Genomic DNA, 19,384 nt, shown 5'->3' on the forward strand with positions numbered 1-19,384 from the left:
TTAAAATAAAGGGTGAGGGGGAAGGAGGCCTGGCCAGAAGCTGTCACCATGGGCAAGGAACGAGGTGATAAGTGTCATGGGTGGAGGAAGCCACTGGAAGGGGCAGGAGCAAGGCCATCTACGAGGAAGGACTGAAGGGTCTTGGAGGCCAACAGAGCCTGGGGGGTGAGGCCGAGCGTCCTTAAGGTAATGCCTTAGATGGAAACCAGAAATCACCAAGTGTTTTCCCCCGGTCACTGAAACTGTCCTGAGTCAAAGACAGCTTTAAAGAAGGAAAAATGCAGAACCGACCATCACAAAGCCCCTGGGATGGGCCGAGAACTGGGCTGGACATGCCACCTCATGTGAGTTTCACCCCCACTGGGTGTAGAAGGTGATTTGCACAACTTTATGGAGGGATGTTTTACACATCCTATAATCTACCTATGCCAAGTTTACAATGAAATGATTTTTAGTAACCTTAGCTAAGGTTTAGAGCGTTTTCATCACCCATCGTACCCATTTATGTTAACCCTCGTTCTTCCCTCTCCCTGCGCCAGGCCTCCTTTCTGCCTCTATAGGTTGGTTGCTTTCCAGACAGTCTTTATAAGTAGAATCACACAATAGGTCTCTCGTGTGGTTTCTCCCAAATAACGTCATGGTGTTGAGGTTCATCTCTCCTCTCATACATATCAGGAGACTGCTTCAAGGCTGACTAGTATTCTGTTGTATGCATAGGCCACGTTTTGCTTATCCATCCATGAGCTGATGGACATGCATGTTTTCAGTTTTGGCTGCGATGAATAATGAATAATGCTGCCATGAACATTCATGCACAAATCTTTGTGTGACCTATGTTTTCAGTTCTTTTGGATGGAATGGAATTGCTGGGTCATATGGAAACTTTCACTGTTTAAGAAATGTGTACCAAAAAAAATAAATGTGAACAGTCTTGGCCCACCATTAAGAGATGCTAGCAGCTAGAAATGCCTGGGGACCCTCACCTGGGCCCAGACTACTTGTGAGGAGCCCCAAAGGCATTTCCACAACTGGAACCAGTGTTGCAACTGGACGGGCCCTTGTGGTTCTTATTGTAATTGTGAGGTGCAGCTCAGAAACCACCATCAGGGAACTTTGGAAAAACCAAGGTTTACTACTTGCAACACGTTGAGGGCACATGTCACGCTCAGGGCCACAGGATAAGGTCACAGGAAGAGAGAGAGAGAGAGAGAGGACCTGGGGTTGAGGATGGATTTTGCAGGTTCGCTCTTTATTGGTGACCTGAAAACATAAGAATAGGAATTAACACATGGGAATGGAAAAGCAGGGTCACCCCCGCAATCAATCTTCTGGGTCACCCAGGGCTTTTCCAAAGGGGAGCTTCATGCGTGGCTCTGTATATCTAGCTGTTTAGCTGGCAATGTGTTTATCGAGATGGGTATCTTTGAAATGGATGCCTCTGCCATCGAAAGCTTAAGGTCAAGCACTTACAATGAAAAAAAAAAAAAAAAAAAAAACTCATTATCAGGCACTTATACTACAGTATTGTTATCATCATTTTTCCTAGGAGGATACTGAAGTCCAGAGAGGTCAAGTGAACTGCCCTGTGACACCCGGTCATAGCCCAGTAAGGGAAGTAGATTGATTAAAATCACGGACTGAAGATGTCACTTAGCACTACTCGCTTTTGAAAAGGATCTCGCCCACACCTGTCCACTGTCCAATGCCAGAAGTCCGCCATTAGCACATCTTCCATTGTGTTAAGCACAGCATCTCTTCATTCTCAATTGCAAGCTGAATTCCCTGGCCATAAGAATGTGTTAATTCCCAAAGATCTTTCTGTAAGTGATCTCCAGCCAGCAAGCTTGAAGCCTACAAAAGGAGGAGAAAAAGGAGACTAGTAAAGTATAAAGAGGGCCTGGGAAAGAGGCAAAGATGTTTGCCTGGACTGGTCCTGACCCAGGGAGCGTTCAGTTCCCTTCAGTCCGTGTCCACTGCGTGTCTACCCTGGGCTAGGCCCTGCGCTGGGCACTTCAAGTGAGACAGAGCAAATCAGACCTGACTCTGCGCTTAGGAAGCTCACAGCCCACTGGGGCAAGTGGATTCACCATCACACACCAAAGACGTGTGATCTTGGGGTGGACACCAGGACTCTGAGAGCCAGAGCAGAGAGACCAACTCCTGTTGGGGGAGACAGGAAATTTTTCCTGGATGACATAGCATTTGAATGGAGGCCGAGGAAGCGCTTTCCAGGCAGAGGACTCAGCACAAGCGGCAGGGAGATTCCAGGTGGACCCATGGGCATCTCCTATCACCTGGAGATTGAGGACTGAGGTTAGAAGACTGACCACTCAAATGCCTCAGGGGCTGAATAACCATCCGGACCAGTAAATCTGGCCTGACAAAGAGATGTCATGAGTTGGGGCAATAGCATCCTGTCTCCGAGCGTGGCTGCTCTTCAGTTTGAGTCAATTGTCTCCATGTGGGAATACCATCAGAACTGACATCTTCAATGTTTAAAAAAAAAAAAAATCCAAATATTTTTGTGAAATATCCAGATTTGGCAGTGCCAGAAATACATTTTAAATTCTTTAAACTCACCTGTGGGACAGACTTTGTCCAAGTGCCTCTGGTCTGCAACCGCTGACCAGTTTGCTGGGTCCAGGTACTTATCTCTGGACTCCCTACCCTCTCTTGGTCTTTGAGAGCTGGTCTTCAGGCCTGAGGGTTCCTCCAGCTCAAAAGGGATTGGCTGGGGAGGGAGGTAGGAGGCGGGATCAGGGTGCGGGACACTTGTACACTCATGGCTGATTCATGTCAATGTATAGCAAAAACCACTACAATATTGTAATTCAGTTCAGTTCAGTTCAGTTCAGTTGCTCAGTCGTCTCCGACTCTTTGCGACCCCACGAACTGCAGCAGCCCAGGCCTCCCTGTCCATCACCAACTCCCGGAGTTCACTCAAACTCACTTCCATCGAGTTAGTGATGCCATCCAGCCATCTTATCCTCTGTCGTCCCCTTCTCCTGCCCCCCACCCCTCCCAACATCAGAGTCTTCTCCAATGAGTCAACTCTTTGCATGAGGTGGCCAAAGTACTGGAGTTTCAATATTGTAATTAGCCTCCAATTAAAATAAATTAATTTGAAAAAGAAAAAAAAAAAAGGGATTGGCTGTCACAGGAGCCAATCAGAACTCAGAAGAGAGAAGAGGGGATGGGCACTCCAGACAAAAGAGAAAGGAGATGAGCAGTCGTCAAACCCCACCAGGAGCGAATGTACGGGATTGACGGATTCTAATTACATCTCATTCTAATCCTTAACATTTATCTAAAAAGTGACGAGAGGCGGGCATGAGGGCAGTCACAAGCCTGCTCAGCCCCAGGGTTGCCATGTGTCTAATTAGAAGTTTTCTCCCTCTTGATCACCTAAAGTCAAATTCATTTACTCTGCTCGAATTGAGGGTTTAATTGGTTCTTGTTTATCCTCCTCCTGTCTTCTCCCCCATCACCTTTGCCTTCTTCCAGAGGGCCTCTCTGCGTGCCGGAAGCAGGCCACAGCCTCTCATCATGCAAGGGAATCTCTGTAAGGAGATCCGTTTGCGACTGTTCGTGCCAGCCTGCGGCAGCAATGACATTAACCCAGGGGCACAAGTATTATTGAGGCCACGGTGGAGAAGGGCCTTGTGATGACGTCTGATGGGAACTCAGGGTGCCCAGGACAAAGGGGGCACTTCTTGGTCTAGGCCCCCATCCCTCCCTGCTGGGTCAAAAGACGCCCTGTCCTCTCAACCTGTTGCATAACTGAGTGGGCTTCATATCCCAGTTCTGGAAGAAAAGTGGTGGGAAACACCAGTTAGGGACCAAGCCCCCTACATCCGAGGATGCGGTGAAGGCACTAAAACCACTGAATTCTTTTGCCAGCTAATGAAGTTTCTTCCCCTTTTTTTGTAGCCTCTTTCCTCCCTTGTCAATTAATAAACATGGCAGCTTCTCTTTGTGGGTAGAGAAGGTGGGAGGCAGCTACTGACCCACAAGAAATCTCTCTTCCAAATCAGACCCTCTGGATGCCGGGGAGTGGAGGAAGAGGAGGTCCAAACACAGGCATGGAGTTCTGGGCTCAAGTCCTGGCTGTGCGGCGGCTGGAGGCAGCATGAGACAGCCTGGAGCCGGATTGGGACCCATCCCAGTCACGTACCAGCCCTGTGACCCCAGGAGTATCCCTCTTTGTGACAGAGCGTTCACATGAACTTGCTGTGAAGACTCAATGTACCTGCCACTTGGCAAGAACTCATCACACACCAGATGGCAGAGCAGTGTGTTATGTTGTTCTGAGCACTTAGCAAGGCATCTGGCACACAGTTAGTGCTCAATAAATAATTATCACTACTACTAACAGGTTAGTTAACCTGTCTGGGCCTCGGGCTTCCCCATCTGTGAACTGGGGGTAATCACTGCCCCCTCCCTGGCTCTTGGAGTTGTCATGAGAAGGAAATGTGTTCATTGATATTGAGGGAACAGCGTCTGGCACAGAGTTAGGGCTCTCTGTTATGCTAGCAATGATTATTCCAGTAGCTCTCTGAGGGTGGGCAGGTCACTTTACTCTGGACCTTAGTCTGCTCATGTGCAAAAAAAATAAATGAAAGATAAAAAATATAGCACCATCTGTCCCGGCTACCTCACAGGGTTGTTGTGATAATGAAATGAGATAGTGTTGATAAAAACATTCGGTGATCTGTAAGTGTTCTACAAGTGTTAGCTGTCAGCATCACTCCGTTAAAAGGTAATTAGTTGGTAAATAAAGGGAACGAATGAAGCATTTATCCTGCCTTTTCCATGCATACTGTGCCACTGGGTACCCAAATCGTAGATAAGGGACATTTCTCTTTTTAGAAGTATTCCTGCCTGCAGATGAAGAAAGGATGGTAGAAAGAGAATCTCACCATTCGCAACCCCTAATGGATAAATGGATCTAGATCTTGAACATCCACAGCTGCTAACATCCCCAGACTGGAGACGGCAGGCGCTGTGTGTCTCCCGATGGAAAAGCCGAATTTGTACCTGCTCAAGCCTCAAAAACGAATTGTCAATTTACCGGGACTACAGAAGACAGAGGGATGAGTTAGAGGACACCATGGGGATGAAACCGGTAAAGTCCACACAGGGAAAACACAGGACAAGCATCGTTTTCTTTAAAAAATAAATAAATAAATAAAAGGAGAGCGGTACAGTCACTTTGCCAGGAAGTTTGGCGGTTTCTTACACAACTAAACATACTCTTACCACTCAGTCCAGTAATTGTGCTCTTCGCATTTGCCCAAAGGGAGCTGAAAACCTATGTCCACGCCAAAACCTACACGCGGATACTTATAGCAGCTTTATTCGTAATTGCCAAAACTTGGAAGCAACCGAGATGTCCTCCAGGAGGTAGGTGGATAAACTCCATACCTTCAGACAGTGGCACATTCGGTACTAAAAACGAAACGAGTTATCAAGCCGTGCAAAGACCGGGGGCAAACTTAAATGCGTATCAGTAAGTGAGAGAAGCCGATCTGAAAAGGATCATATCGTTTGAATCCCACCATATCACATGTTGGAAAACGCAAAACTGTGGACACGGTAAAAAGATCAGTGGCTGCCAGGGCTTATGGGAGGCATGACTAGGCAGAAGACACAGACTTTCTAGGGCAGTAAAAATACTCTGTGTGATACTATAATGATGGATACATGTCATTTTACATTTGTCCAAGCCCACAGCATGTACAACACCAAGAATAAACCCTCGTGCACACTGTGGACTCGGGGTGATTACGAAGTGTCAGTGTAGGATCGCTGACTGTAACAAATGCACCTCCCTGGTGGGGACGTTGAAAACGGGCTGACTGTGCCAGGCTGGAAACACGGGATGTACAGGAACTCTCTGCACCTTCCTCTCAATTTTGAACCTAAAACGGTTCCAAAAGACAAACTCTATTTTTAAAAATGAAAGAGAGGAATTGAGAAGGATTATAGATTAAAAGAGACAGATATATCAACCAACCTCCTTAGGCTCCTGATTCAAACCAACTATAAAATAAGCTTAAGAGGTGTGTAAGGCAACTGGAAATTTAAACATCACTGGATATTTGATGATATTCAGAATTTATTCTTAATTCTTTAGTGGAATAACTGTATTGTGGTTATGTAAAAAATTGTAGAAAAATGTAGCAAGCTGGATATGGGTAGAATATACAGTGCCTGGGGTATATTCACTTCAGAATGACACAGGGAAGTGAGTAGATGTAGACGTGAAACATGACTGATCATTGTTGAAGCTTGATGACAGATGGAGGAGCTCTCAATGTAATAGTCTCTCTACATTTATATACATTTGAATTTTTTCGCAATAAAACATCAAAGGGAAAAGTTAAATTAGCCAAAGACCAGCCTGGATTGGGAATTCTGAGATTACATTCACTGCAAATGCTTTAGGGCTCCTTTTGAGAAAGTCAGAAGGCCCGTGGCCAATCTTCCTAAGGCCATTGGACCACCCTATGAGTCCCTGATAAACTTGTTCCTTTGAGTGCCCATAATTATTCTCTGAGGTTATATAGGGGGTGATTTTTATAGTCATTTTAAATGAACACTTAGGGGTTCTCACCTTCTGAGGCGAGTCTGGGAGAATCAGGGAAGGCTACCTGAAGGAGGTGACCTAAAAGAAGGAAAGTGGGATATTCTAGCAAAGCAAAGGCTCAAAGCAAAGGTCCACAGCTATCCTGGGACTGTAAGGGGAAAGGTTTGGTCAAAGCAAGGAAGGGGAACTGCAGGTGCTAAATTGAAAGCCAGACTGGAACTTTGAACGCCAGGTGAAGAAGTCTGATTTCCTTGTATTTGCATAACTCAGTAGCTCCATAACGCCCACAGCAGAGTCAAGTGTTTTTCTATGATTTAAGGGGGCAGTAGTCTTATGCAAGCTGGATTAGCAGAGGAAAAAAATAGAGGCAAAGATGAAGGAGGCAGGAAGGGAGGGAAGCAGGAAGCCTCATATCTCAGATGGCTGTTGACATAGACCAGCATTTCTCAAAGGAACCTTGAGGAACCTTGGTCCTTCAAGATCCTCCACAAAAGAGGGGTACCGTGGACAGGAGTTTGAGAAATACTGCATTGGCTCCTCTTAGCATCACACGTCTTATTAACATATAAAGGTCCTGAGAAGTCCAATAACAAGTAAGTCATTTTAAGTTTGTTTAAGCATTTTGTCACAAAATACACCCCCCCCTCCATTTTTAGGAAACTGTGGCCTAGACCACCAGGCAGTTGTGACAGAGTTTCCAGCCCACCTGCCAATCTCTTGTCCCAACCCCGACCCCCCTCCTTGTCTTTGGGCCCTGAAGCCGGGCTGACCCATTTTCCCAGCGTCTCTGCAGTGCGCTGAGGGGGCTTGGGGAAGCATTAGTGTCCCAGTGGGCCCGTCAGTCCAAGCCTCCCTGTCACAGGTTTTCAGTAAGGATAAAGCAATTACATCAGATGGGGAGAAATACAGGAGAGCAGCTGCCAAGCAGACCCTCCCCTCACTTCTGGAGCAGTGTGAGAGCTGTCGGCCTTGAAGACCCCAGACCTGTGACACTGGCTTGGACTTTGTGCAGAATTAAAAGCCTTTGCCCTTGATCCTGGGGGGCAGCAGGGAATGGGGTGGAGGGCAGAGACGAGACTTTTGTCCCTACTGCCCCAGCACTGCAGGAGGACTCCTGGTGGGCTCCAGGATGAGCTTGTGCCCAGTATAACCCAGGTTGCACCATCCCACCCACCTGCCAACACCCAGCCTGGGTGACCAGGTAGGGAGTGAAGAAGACCGCCCCCCTTGTCCCTTTGCTGGACTGGAGCTGCCGGTCTAAGGGTAGGAGGGTTCTGGGCCGGGTCGGGAGGGACTGCTCTCCTCCTCACCCCTCCCATCCCACTCATTCATGCTCTGAACTCATAAACCAGACTCACAAAGAGCCTGGCCCTTAAGGGGTGTCTTTTCCTGCAGGAGACTGGGGAGGGGGCATGCAGAAAGTTAACTTTAAACTTAATAAGGAAATAAATCATATAGAATATTAGAAGGACACAAGTGCTGTGGAAGACAAGGAAAGCTAGCAGGTAAAGAAGATGGAGTGTTGGGGTGGAGTACCTCCAATCCCACCTCCCTGCCTTACATTTCTTCATAGCACTTACCGAACTCTGATGAACTATATCACTCACTCACTTACCTGTTTGGTGTCTCTCTCCCTCCACAAAAGTGGATGCTCCATGGGGTCAGGAGCTTTGTCTGTGTGGTTCAGAGCTGTTCCCACATCGTAAATGCTCAGTAAATATTTGTCCAATGAATGAAGCAGTGTGTGTGCGCCTAGGCATCCATACCCGACATCCCCTGCCCTCCCTCTGGAGAGGGAGTTTCCTTTGGCAGCTGACGCAGCCTGGCCCTGGCCATGCCAGGCACCAGCCAGGAGCAAGACTGGCTCCCCATCAGCACCACCCCGCAGAAAGGCTGAGCGCAGGCCCATCCCTGTTAGGGATGGAGAACTAGGAGACGGCTCCAGGGGTGGGACCTAGAAGGCAGGCCAGTGTGGAGGGGGGTCCCGAGTGCTCAAATCTCATTCAGAATATATCCAGAATCTGACCTCTTCCTACCCCCACCCCCACCCGGGGGCCCAGCTGCCACCGTGTTTCCCCTGCATTCCTGAAGCAGCCATTACCGCATCACTCCCCTGCTCTGCCCAGCCAGGAGCATCCTGGTAAACATCAGTCAGGTCTTGTCATCCCTCCGCTTAAAGTCCTCTGAAGTCTCCCTTCTCACTCAGAACAAAAGCCAGTGCCTTAGCCCACAAAGCTGATGGCATCTTGCCCCTCACATCCCCTACCATCTCTTCCTAACCTAACTCCTCCTCCTTCCTCATCCTGAGGTACCATTGACATTCCTGCCCCAGGGCCTTTGCACGTTCTATTCCCTCTGCTGGCGCTCTCTGCTTCTGAGATCCTGGGCCTGGGGCCTGTACCTTCTCAGTATTCAGCTGGGTGCTCAATACTATCTCCTCCTCTTCCACCACCTTCTCTGAGCATCCCACTCCAAAGATCACCCCCCAATCTCTATTTTTTCTGTATTTACTGTTTCCTTATGGCTTTTTTCACCACTTGACATTACACTATACATCATTCAACTGCCTGTTGTTTATGCCAAGAAACATAAGCTCCATGAGGACGACAGGGCTGCTATTTTGCTAACCGCTGTGTTCCCAGCACCTAGAATGGTACCCGGCACATAGTAGGTGCTCAGTAAATTTTTGTTGAATGAATGAAAAAACCAGACTTACCAGTTTCGATGGGCACTGCAAGAAGACAAGTTCCTCAGGGAACACGGACAGTGGTTCTCTTCTTCCCAAGGAGGAAACATGTTCAGAGAGAGCATGGACATTGTGTCAGGTCACGGCCCCAGCTTGGGTCGTGGCCAAGCTTATCCCCGCCTCCTACCTCCCCCACGCCCCCCCACACCCCCATCCCCAACTCTGACTCAAAGATTCTCTGTGTCTGGAAGGCCGGCCCCTCTGGGTAGCCTAGCCCACAGTAGCTCTGGGAACAGTGGAAACCCTATAGCTGAGAGTTGAGCCAGTGGTTCCTCTACCCACTCCTCATACTTGACTCACCTTTCAGGGCATGGGCAGGGGCAGGTAAGAGGAGGGGGCAGCAGCCCAGGGCATGTCTGGCTGTCAGAAAAGCATGTCAGGTGCTGCGGGGCTCAAGGGGTGGGGCATCCCCTATGGCTCAGCGGTAAAAATTCTGCCTTCTATGCAGGAGCCTCGGGAGACTTGGGTTAGATCCCTGGGTTGGGAAGATCCCCTGGAGGAGGGCTTGGATCTCAGGAGCAGAGAGTGCCAGGCAGAGGGACTAGAAAGTGCAAAGGCCCTGGGGCAGGAGTGTCAGTGGTACCTCAGGATGAGGAAGGAGGAGGAGTTAGGTTAGGAAGAGATGGTAGAGGGTGTGAAGGGCCAGATCCCATCAGCTTTGTGGGTTAAGGCACCGGCTTTTGTTCTGAGTGAGAAGGCAGCCTTCAGAGGACTTTAAGCGGAGGGATGACAAGACCTGACTGATGTTTAACAGGATGCTCCTGGCTGGGCAGAGCAGGGAAGTGGCCACTGCAGTAACGCAGTATTCTCTTTGTGACTCAGCTGGTAAAAGAATCTGACTGTAATGCGAGAGACCCAAGTTCAATTCCTGGGTCTGGAAGATCTGCTGGAGAAGGGATAGGCTACCAACTCCAGTATTCTTGGGCTTCCCTTGTGGCTCAACTGGTAAAGAATCTGCCTGCAAAGCAGGAGACCTGGGTTGAATCCCTGGATAGGGAAGATCCCCTGGAGAAGGAAATGGCAGCCCACTTCAGTACTCTTGCCTGGAAAATCCCATGGATGGAGGAGCCTGGCAGACTACAGTCCATGGGGTCGCAAAGAGTCGGACCGAGCAGCAGCAGAAGCCAAGCCCAAAGAGCTTCAGTGACTAATATGCTTGTGTAAAAAAAACAAACTCAGATAAACATTTTCCTCCCCAAAACAAAAGGTGCATAGCCCACCTGGTAGTCCAGGAGGGGTCCAGCAGCAGGGGAATTGGGTGGATTGGTTACTCTTGCCTCCAGGGTGAGGCTTAGCTGGTGGGCGGAGGAGTTGGCCCAGCCCCAGAAGACTCAAGGCTGCCCTAGGACTGTGCTCTGAGTCTCCAGGCAGTCAATGCTACACTTGCTCTGGGAATAGACTGGAGTCTTTTCCAACTCCTCAGCCTCTAGCCTGGGGACGGGGAGGTCCTCTCTGTTCCCAGATCCTCCAAACCTATTTCAGTAGAAAACAGGGAGGGGTCAGGGCAAGCACATGGCCCATCTCCAACACGCACCCCCACGTTCCTCCCATCACTCCACCTTCCCTCAGCCGAGGAAGCATCGTCTTGTCTGGGGACTTGGAGCATCCTGCATCTTCCAAATATTTGGTTCTTTCACCACCACCCCTGCTCCCACACATACACAGGCATCAGTGTTTGACACTCAGAAGACAAGAACCAACTTCTAACTTCTGGTGGGTCGTCTGTCCCCTGAGGCAGTGAATGATCTGAGTCCAAATGCCCTATAAAAGAAGAGGAAATGCCAGGGAAGGAAGGAAGATTAATATTTCAAAAAGAAAACCATCTGGCCATATAATTTTACATTTATTCTTCTGATCAGTTAATCTCTGTCTCCCTTAGACCGTGAATTCTGTGAGGGCAGGACCCGCATCTGATGTGGCTCGCCATCCTAGCTCCAGTGTCTGGGAGGGGGCCTGATAATGAGGGAGAATGAAGATTCAGTGAATGGATGGATGACCAGCCACCTCCCTGGGACTGCCTGGGTGAGCTCAGAAAGGATCCCTGGAACCAAAGAAGTGAGGGGGCTGTACCAGACCTGTGGTTGCCAAGCTGAGGTCTATGGAGGCACTTGCGTGAATCTTGTTTTCAAAGGTCTGATCAAAGGTTAGTCCTCCTCCCCTCCTTGTGGATGGCTTGCACTAGCTCACCAAGGTGGCAACCTCTTGGATTTTTCCCAGAGCTGTAACAATCGCCCAGGAACACGGGCTGGCTCATAGTGACATCACAGAGGCCAACTCCAACTGCAGATCACATGCCCAGTACTGCCAGTTACCACGTTATACTCAGTGGACCTGTGAAGGTCATGCTGCTGCTGCTAAGTCGCTTCAGTCATGTCCAACTCTGTGCGACCCCATAGATGGCAGCCCACCAGGCTCCCCTGCCCCTGGGATTCTCCAGGCAAGAACACTGGAGTGGGTTGCCATTTCCTTCTCCAATGCATGAAAGCGAAAAGTGAAAGTCAAGTCGCTCAGTCGTGTCTGACTCTTTTCGACACCATGGACTGCAGCCTACCAGGCTCCTCTGTCCATGGGATTTTCCAGGCAAGAGTACTGGAGTGGGGTGCCATTGCCTTCTCTGGAAGGTCATGCAGCACCCTGCAAATGTGGGCTGTGGCAGACACAGTATTGCAGAGAGCATGACACATAGGGTTTTCTAACGATCCCCATGAGCTTCAACGGGGAGATTTAGGATTCCAGCTTAACAGCTGCTTAAAGTGAAAGTGTTAGTTACTCAGTCATGTCTGACTCTTTTGCAACCCCGTGGACTGTAGCCAGCCAGGCTCCTCTGTCCATGGAATTCTCCAGGCAAGAATACTGGAATGGGTTGCCATTTCCTTCTCCAGGGGATCTTCCTGACCCAGGGATCAAGCCCTGACAGGCCCTGACAAGCTGACAACTTTCTTCCTGATCCAGAAGTGCCTGAGCCCAGGAGGAGGGAGAGAAGTGGAGAAACAAAGCCATTCTTTGGATCCTAGGGCAGACCTCAGGGCTAAATCCCCAGCGGGAGCTGCAGTGGGCACCCTTTCCCCTGCAGCCAGAGTATTAAGTGAAGAGAACCCCCCTCGCCATAGTACTGACTTTCCCTGGCACTGCCCATTTCCTCTGAGAGGAAAAGCAGGCCCACAGCTGTCCTTCAGGAATCTGTGCCATGGTCACTATCCCAGAGCCCACTACAGGATTTTGGCTGTCTCTCTCAAGGCTCCTGCTGATAACAAGGCTAACAGTTCACCTTGTGGATTGCTCATTCTCTCTCGGTACTGAAAAGATGTGTACATTTTGCATACATTTGCTCATTTCATTTTAGGCCTCCCAACGATCTCTTGAGGAAGATACAAGATTATATTCATTTTACAGAGGAAACTGAGGCCCAAGGATGCAGTGATAGATTGCTTCAGTGATGGCCCCCGATCTGCTCGTGGGATGCAGTTCGGTGTGCCCTCCCATCCTGGCTCAGGGCTGTGCCACTTGACTTGCTTTGGCCAATGAAGCAGAAGTTAGCCTGTTGCCAGCAGAGACCTGAAGCATGCTTGCACATTGAGGCTTGCTCTCTGGACACTTTTGAAGCTTTTTAATTCAAGAATTTGGGCTATAAATAAGCCCAAACTAGCATGATGGCATCTGAGAAACCACATGCAGTGAGGCCCAGAAGTTCTGTTCATCCCAAATGAGGCAAATTGATCAGCCAGTCCCAGGGGACCCACCAACTGACAGCAGACACACGAGCGAGCCCAGCCAAGATCAGCCGAGCCCTCCCCAGACCTGGAGGACTGCTGAGCTGGCCCCAACCAAAACTGCTCACCCTCAAAACCATGAGCTAAATTAGTGGCTGTGGATTGAGCCACTGATTTGTGGGGTGTTCATTGCACAGTGAAAGCACCTGACACAGAGAAGTCATTTGGCTGAGTTCACATAGCAGAAAGTGAAAGTGAAAGTCGCTCAGTCATGTCCGACTCTTTGCGACCCCATGGACTGTACAGTCCATGGAACTCTCCAGGCCAGAATACTGCAGTGGGTAACTTTTCCCTTCTCCAGGGGATCTTCCCAACCCAGGGATCAAACCCAGGTCTCGCGCATTGCAGGTGGATTCTTTACCAGCTGAGCCACCAGGGAAACCCAAGAATACTGGAGTGGGTGGCCTATCCCTTCTCCAGTGCATCCAAGGTCTCCTGCATCGCAGGCGGATTCTTTACCAGCTGAGCGATCAGGGAAGCCCAGGATTCAAACCCAACCTTTCTGACCCCAGAGCACATGCTCTTTGGCACTGAAGTTTCAGTGCTTACAACATATATTAAGTTTCACTGAGGCCCCTAATGAGTCCAGGGGCTTCCCTGCTGGCTCAGTCGTAAAGAATCCACCTTCAATGCAGGAGACCTGGGTTCGATCCCGGGGTCGGGAAGATGCCCTGGAGAAAGAAATGACAACCCAGTCATTATGCTTATCTGGAAAAATCCCACGGACAGAAGAGCCTGATGGGCTACAGCCCATGGGGTTGCAAGAGTCAGACATGACTTAGTGACTAAAGCACTCCCAGTGAGTCCATGAACAGAGTCATAACAGAAGCTCGGAGATGTCAAGAAACCTACCTGAGTTCACACAGCTGGTCAGGCTGGAGGAAGGCATGCAACCCAGTTCTGATTCTACACTCATACAGTTCCCAACTCTCAATAAAGGCTGGCTCAGCCAGAGCTTGGGGCACTGGTGTTTAAAGAAGCTTCTTTTTCAGTGCCTTTAAAGCCCCCTGCCACCACCACCATACCTCCTTGAATTTCACGAACAGCCCAGTCTGCTCCCTCCCACCATGAGATCCTCAGACAGAGCAGGTGGCTGCCTCAGCCGGGAAGCTCTGACTGTTGAACTGACCCTGTCTGCCGCACCTTTCTCTTCTCACTGCCTCATAGGAGCTGTCGGTTGTCTTGGATACAGCAGGAGATAAGAAAGGATGGCAGCTGAGGTCGCAACAGGAACTGGACAGGCTATGGACAGGGAGAAATGGCTTCCCAGACAGACTCATGCCCTTTCACCCAGCCTGGAGTGAGAGAGGAGTCCGTGTGGGAGAACTGAGGTCTCCATAAGATCACCTGGAGGAAGAGGGATGGGCTTGGAGTAGGGGGGAGGCAAGTCAACTGCCCAAGGCCTCCGTGTCTAATTATAAGGCTGAGAGGAGGAGGGCGTGTCACAGAGTCACCTGGAGTGTCAGGGGGGTGGGAATGGCCAGTGGAGAGGCCCCCTGAGGCCTGACCATGAGCATCTACAGGGCAAGGATCTAGAGCTAGGCTGGCTTCCCAGAGCTGGGACAGATGTGGCCCCTCTCTACTCCACCATAAAATTAAATTAACCAGGGCCTCCTGGTGGCTCAGGGGTAAAGAATCCACCTGTCAACATGGGAGACACGGGTTCGATCCCTGATCCAAGACGATCCCATATGCCATAGAATAACTAAGCCACGACTGTTGAGCCTATGCTCCAGAGCCCGGAAGTCACAGCCACTGAGCACACACATCACAGCTGTTGAAGTCTTAGAGCCCTAGAGCCCTAGAGCCCTAGAGCCCGCGTTCCGGAACGAATCCACTGCAAGGGGAAGCCTACGCACTGCAACCAGAGAGTAGCCCCCGCTCCCCGCAACTAGAGAAAAGCCTGAGCGGCAATGAAGACCCAGCATGGCCAAAAATAAATGAATAGTAAAATTATTTTTAAAAAATCAGCAGGCAAGGAGGAGGCAGCTGTGGCATGAGAGAAGAAGACGCCTTGAGTCATTCGGACTAGATCTGAACCCTCCTAGGTGTGCGACTTTGGGAAGCATTCTTTATCTCTCTGAGCCTCAGTTTCTCATCTGGAAAATGGGGATAACCATCACTTATCTCGCGGGTTGCTGTAAGCCCTAAGTGAGAAGAGGTTGTGAGAGCGTCTCATAAACCACAAATGCCATGTAGGAGAGATGACACTACGGCCCACCTGTCCTTCTGGCTCCGCCAGCTCCACTACTCCTCCAAGTCCTGGATGAGACCCCCTAAGCACCACTCCCCAGAGTTCAAAGGGCCCATCGAAGCCATCTGGCCCAAATGGCCTGGCTTTGCAGTTGGGAAACTGAAGGCCCAGTGAGGAGGGCTTTGGCTGGAACTGGGTTTCCTAACTCGGGTTCTTTCTGCTCCATCATGTGTGTGGTCAAAGCCCACCCCTCCTGCACCCCATGCTCCCTGGCCTGAGCCCGGGGGGTAAGCCAGGTGAGCTGCTCCATGGCCCCTTATCTGCTAATCCAGTCCACCTTCTGAGCGAAGCAACGCTTCCACATCACATTAGGAGGTGGAGCTCCCAAGGAGACCCCTGCATGGTTTCTGTATGAAAAGGAATCTAAAATCCGAGGCTAGCCTCTGTGGAAGACACCTGAGATTTGGGCGTCTGACCCTGTCTGTGCCTGCTTAGCTTAGTTTTTTAATTGTTATTTGATTTGTTCTTTTAAATAGGATGCACATATACTTGGTACAAAATTCAAAAGGCATAACAGGGTTAATATACAGGAAAGCAAGTTCCCTCCTTTCCTGTCTCCCAGTCACTTGGTTTTCCTCCCCAGGGGGCAGTATTGCTCCCAGATTCAAGTGACTGACTTTACACCTTTATAAGCAAAAGCACACACACATTTATATAGTCTTTTCTATATTGCATAAATAGTAGCATTCGATACACGTAGCAGACCTTGCTTTTTTTCTCACCCAACCACCTGTCTTGGTGATCTTCTCTCATCAGGACATAGAGAGCTGCTCCTTTCTTTTTCATGCCTGCATAGTATTTCACTACCTGGATCATTTATTCGCCAGTCTCCTCTTCATGATCCCTTCTGCTCTTTCTCATCAAGCTATCATAGTGCTGCAATAAATTATCATGTTATATGTAGGATAAGTTCCAAGAAGCTGAATCCCTGGGTCAAGGAATATGTATGCTTACCATTTGATAGATAACAAGTTGTCCTCCATAGAGGTAGGACCAACATTACTGGAGAGTACCTATTGTTCCATACCAGTTCCGACTCAGTAGATTATATTTTTTAACCTTGCTCAAGCTGATAGATAAAAATGGTATATCGGCTTATTTTTAATTTTCTCTTTTCCTATTATAGGAGAAAATGAGCAACCTTGCATATGCTTAAGATCCGTTTGTAATTCTTTTCCCAGAAACTGTCCATACCTAATCACTTTCCACATTTCTCACAGTTTTTTCTTATTGATCTGTGGAAGCTCTTTATATATTGAAGATCTCAGCCTCTGTCTGCGATAACAGCTTCGAGTATTTTCCCATGTTTTCATTTGTCTTTTGATGCTTACAGTGCTTGTTTCCATGAAGGTCCTTTTGATATCATCAAATCTACTCATCTGGATGTTGTGGAATTTCTAAGGTTTGTATCACACTTAGAAATCCTCTAAATTGTAAACCTGGACCCACACTGACTTTCCGTGTTGCTGTCTGGCCTGACCTTTCCTTCCTGGTTTGACCCACTGTCAATGCTGGCACCTAATATCTATATCCAGCCTCTGCTGGGCAGCCCCACCCCTTCCCTCCTCCCTACTTACCTCTGTAGTTTGGCCCTTGACTTCCTGCCACTTTCCCAGCCACCAGCTTCTGTGCCCATCCAGCTGCTTCCCAGCCTGCTGCAATCCCTCTGGCCCCTACTCATCCTCCCACCCGCTCCAATTAAAGCAGTGCCTTAACAGCACTCTTCCTCATTCCCTTCTTCTCCCCCATGGACCACGTTTATCCAGCCAGCCCAGCCTCCCTGCTCCTTTTGGAACACAACTACACACAGAAACTTGACTTTGAACCTCGGACTCCTTGGTGAAACTGGAGTGGTAGGGGGTCCATGGATGATATGTGGGTAAGTTGGGGTTGGGGGAGCAGAAAGGAGGAAGAGAGGAGTCTTCCCAAACCTTTGCTAGCAAATCCCAATGTGGCATCCTCCTTCCCAGCAACTTAGCTGAATTTCTATCTTTATTAATCAAATAACAAATTTAATTAATTACCTTAAATTGCTCTAATTGAATCTAGAACAAGAGCACGGACAAAATCCTGGTAAGTAATGAACTCAGACATTTCCAGCATCCAGAATTGAAATGATCTTTAATTTCAATTTGGGAGCAAAACTAACGTGACTGCGTTCAAACCCTCCCCCTCCAGCCTGCTCCCTGACAGCCTCGCTACCGCCCACTATGCCAAAAAGACCTCTGAATTCTGTTCTCCCTTTTTGGCAGTGATGATCTTTCTGCCTCAACTTATCCCAAGCAAGAAATGGGTCCAATCCCCACCTGCAAGTGCTCTCTGAGTGCTGGAGTCCACCGGGTGCCTGGAGAGTGTACAATAACAGCCCTGGTAGAAGCACAGATAACGAGGCAGCAGCCAAGTCAGGCGCTCGACCCATCCTTGCCTCCATGTCGCTCCTCCTGCTGTGCCTTCTGGCAGGAGTGCCTCTTCCCTGCTAGTTTCCCGCTCTCACATCCCCGCTTTCAAGGCCAGTTCACATGTGTCCTTCAAAGGAAGCCACCCACCCTCTACAGAAAGGACTCAGCTAGACCAAGATGTTGTCTGTGCAATTGGCCTCCCAGGGGTAGCCCCGGGCCAGGGGCAGGAGGAATGGAACAGAGCTTGCTTGGTGTGGGAGGATGGCAACGCATTCTCTGGATATTAGAGGTGAGGAAACAGGCTCAGAGGAGTCAAGTACTTTTTTTCCATGATCACACAGCTGGATAGTAGCTAAAGCCACACACGTAACCCTAGCTGACATGGCTGCCTTTCTGGCTTTGCCTGCATATTAGTAGAGAAAGCCACACCTCAAAAATCTCCCTTAAACCCACCTTTCCGTCATATCTTTTCCCTAAGCCACCAGATCCCATCAGTGCCTTGTCTCCCTGCTCCCCTTACATGCTTTCCCTTCCCTGACTCTCTCTATCCTGCGCATGGCTTTGTTCCAGAATGACTTCCAGGTGATCTGTCTGATTAAGAAAAAAGGATGCAAGGACAGCCAAAACACTCTTTAATTTTTTGTTCTTATTGTTATGGAGTTTTTTGTATCATTATTTTCTCATTATTCTTCCCTTCAGCTGCCAAGTCTCTGCAACATGCCTTACATCGTGCCATGCTCCTGCCCTAACACCTACAGTGGCTCCCTATTACCTCTTCCTCAAGTCAGAGCTCAGTCATTCACTGAACAGTGAAAAATACCATAACAGGTAGTATGCACTATTATTACAACAGTGAGAGGCAGCCATTCCTTTCATTTCTACTTGATCAATTAGGGTGCAGAGAGGATCACAGAGCTGGGGTTCAGATCCTGGTCTCTCCCGCTCCAAAAGGCTCCAGAGCCAGCTCCAGCCCCACAGCGTGGTACAGCCCCATCAGGTGCTGGATGCAAGCGCCTGCTCCAGTAGGACCCTAAGGGCCATGCTTCTGGGACAGAACTAAAGAACCATCCGTGGTCCCTGCCCTCAAGATGCTTCCAGTCTCAGAGAGGACATAAGCCCAGGTGACCAGCTCTGGAAGAGGCAAACAGATGCCACTCCATGTTCAGGGAGGGAGACCAACTTCAGCCCTCCAAGGGAAACTGCCCTCTCCCCTCCAGAAGCTGGATGTGGAAGGGAGAGGGACAAGGGAGCCGCCACCGTGAGCAGAGCATCACCCCTCACCTGCAGTCACATCCCTGAGCTGGTCCATGTGGGACACAGGCAGGCAGAGAGGTGGGGCTGGTGGGGCTCATTGGGGAGTTGATGGGGCTTTTAATGCTCCTCCAGCCAGAGTGATGAGACTTGGAGGGGGGGTGAGTGTGGTTGAGTGCTGGCCACCCTGGCAGAGGGAGCAGATGTCTCAGCCTCTCCCTGTTCCCCCGCAGGCCTCATCTTTTATAAATAGTTGTACTCGTTGGAGCCAGAGTGAGTTAAGGCTTCGGCGTTTCTGAATGACAGCCGGGCAGAGCCAGGCCCATCTGCCTGGGGCTAGGCACGCTCACAAAAAACACCCCCTCCCCACCAGCA

The 19,384-nt window shown here is 49.5% G+C and overlaps 1 long non-coding RNA gene across 5 annotated transcripts in view; it reads right to left on the reverse strand.

The window, feature by feature from the left end:
* Positions 1-530: 530 nt before the first annotated feature.
* LOC139187369 (uncharacterized) overlaps positions 531-19,384 on the reverse strand; it is a 34,561-nt gene continuing 15,707 nt past the window's right edge. Inside the window, exons 1-5 of one of the 5 annotated variants that reach the window (XR_011570933.1) lie at positions 11,411-11,542; positions 10,556-11,096; positions 2,581-9,366; positions 1,689-1,851; positions 531-1,260 (exon numbers count right to left, since the gene is read on the reverse strand). This is a non-coding gene — a long non-coding RNA (uncharacterized lncRNA). Of the gene's footprint in view, positions 1,261-1,688; positions 1,852-2,580; positions 9,367-10,555; positions 11,097-11,410; positions 11,543-13,957; positions 14,649-19,384 lie in introns of those variants that run through there. The other 4 variants (XR_011570936.1, XR_011570935.1, XR_011570932.1 and 1 more) reach the window with 4 other exon arrangements.

Source organism: Bos indicus, chromosome 15, assembly GCF_029378745.1.
Source record: "Bos indicus isolate NIAB-ARS_2022 breed Sahiwal x Tharparkar chromosome 15, NIAB-ARS_B.indTharparkar_mat_pri_1.0, whole genome shotgun sequence".
Taxonomy (NCBI): Eukaryota; Metazoa; Chordata; class Mammalia; order Artiodactyla; family Bovidae; genus Bos; species Bos indicus.